A 2,500-nucleotide genomic window follows, 5' to 3' on the forward strand; every position below is an offset into this window, starting at 1 on the left:
TTAACAAGACATTGTCTTTTGGTCGTTAGGAAAGTCCGAAATTGGGTAGGGGTGGCCCAGGAGGGTCCTTTGGGCTTGGGGTAGGGGGGTGTGAAGGAGGTTTGGTGGTGGGGCCACCTTCGTCCCCTCCGAAATCGAAGGATGAGGGATTTCGGGTCCACTTCCGGCGGTGCTGGACCCCCGCCCCCTTTCCCTACCCCCACAGGTCCAGGTCTTATTTCCAGCGTATTCTCCCTTCGTCGTTTTCGGCAGCTTCAGAATACGTATGGGGGGGGAGGGGGGGAGGGGGGAAGAGGTGAAGGAAATCGAGGGTGGGGGTAGATTGGGGGGTGAGGAAAGATGGGGTAGACACACCCACCTATCCTGCGGGTACGAACCGTCCCATTCATTGCGCAGGCGCCTCTTCCGTCTGAGGAAAGAGAGAGAGAGAGAGAGAGAGAGAGAGAGAGAGAGAGAAATATTAAGTTACCTCACACAAGCTTAGGTTAGCAGAACAATTGGACCTAATCATCACTTTCATCTTGGGGAGAGAGAGAGAGAGAGAGAGAGAGAGAGAGAGAGAGAGAGAGAGAATTACATCATCTGTCACAAATGTGGAATAGGAATTACAACATACGGTTCAGTCATTCCGACTGGAATGTGAGAAATTTTCATTAAAAAACTTTTTATTTTTTTTTATTTTATAGATCCAAAGTTTTAAAAGCCTAAACAAAAAGTCTAAAAAAAAATTAAATAAATAACAGCCATTACAAAATTTACGAAAACGTTATATTCGCGCAAACTATGACGTAACCGAGATAAAAAAAAAAAAACGTTTGACGTGAACGTTGACGCATGCGCAGTTCAGCGCTCTTCAATGTGACCTTGAAAGCTAACTATGACCTTTGATGTAAAAGGTCATGTTTTATTCATATTGCTAAATGTAGTTATATGAAGGTTTTCATTCATTGTGTAATCTACTCAGTCCGTGGTGACAAGTTTGAAAGCCTATCAAATGGTCAATGTGTCCATTTTTACATCTATATAGACGTTTGCATTGTTTATAAGTGTGGACTCCTAAATAATGTTCATTCTTATATCTATCAACGTTTGAATTGTACGTAAGTGTGAACTCCTATGTAATGTTCATTCTCAAATCTATAAACGTTTGTGTTTTATATAACTGCGAACACCTATATAATGTCCATTCCCATATCTATAACCGTTTGTGTTGTATGTAGGTGTGCACTCCTATATAATGTTCACTCGTATCTATAAAGGTTTGAATTGTACGTAATTGTGAACTCCTATGTAATGTTCATTCTCTAATCTATACACTTTTGCATTGTTTATAAGTATGAACACTTCTATAATGCTCATACTCATTTATAAACGTTTGCATTGCTTATAAGTGTGAATGACTATATGATTGTTTGTTTTTAAATCTATAAACGTTTATTACGGTATATACTACGTCTGCTAACGTCCATGAACATTTGTTTTAGTTTTCTGTGGCAATTTTCTATTTTGAGAGAGAGAGAGAGAGAGAGAGAGAGACAGAGAGACAGAGAGAGAAGAGAGAGAGAGATAGAAAGGGATATATATATATATATATATATATATATATATATATATATATATATATATATATATATATGTATGTATGTAGTATGTATGTATATGAGAGAGAGAGAGAGAAAGGGATTTATATATATATATATATATATATATATATATATATCTATATATATATATATATATATATATGAGAAAGAGAGTTAGAAAAAGAGAGATAAAGAGGGAGAGACAGACAGACAGAGGGCAAGAGAGAGAGAGAGAGAGAGAGAGAGAGAACAGTGGAGAGACAGAGAGCAAGAGAAATAGAGATAGAGAGAGATAGAAAGAAAGAGGAAGAGAGATAGAGGAGGAGGAGGAGGAGAGAAAGAGAACAAGAGAGAGAGAAGGGGGGGGTGGGGCTAGGGATGGCGGGCCTCAAAATAAAGCCCAAACAGAAGTTTCTCCATCTAAGAAGACGCTTTCTTGATATTTGCCATCAACAGCAATAATATCCTTCCGTTATTCTTCGCTGGCTTTTTATTGTCTTCCCCCCTTTTTCATTTATTGCTCTTATTTGAGACGGCTCTTGTTTTGGCTCTTGTTTGGCTCTTGTTAAACTCCTCGCCGTGGCTCCTCTCGGCTGAAAAGTGAGGTTCTGGAGTCCTCTGTATTAAAGCTGAAGGTTTATCCACAAGTCCACGATTCTACAAAACGGCGCTGTTGATACATATAGGTGATGTGGGAGGCTGCCTCTTTCTTTACGTCCTACTTTGCCCCTCTTATTTTTCACGTATCTCCCACTTAATTTTCCCTTATTTTTCTTCATTTTCCTTTATTTTATAGCTCGGTTTCTTCCTCTTCATTTCATTCTTTCAATCTTATTTTTTCTTTTTTCCTTATTTTTCTTTATTTTTCCTTATTTTTCTTATTTTACCTTATTTCTCCTTATTATTTCCTTCATTTT

Source organism: Macrobrachium nipponense, chromosome 43 (genome assembly GCF_015104395.2).
Source record: "Macrobrachium nipponense isolate FS-2020 chromosome 43, ASM1510439v2, whole genome shotgun sequence".
Lineage (NCBI taxonomy): Eukaryota > Metazoa > Arthropoda > Malacostraca > Decapoda > Palaemonidae > Macrobrachium > Macrobrachium nipponense.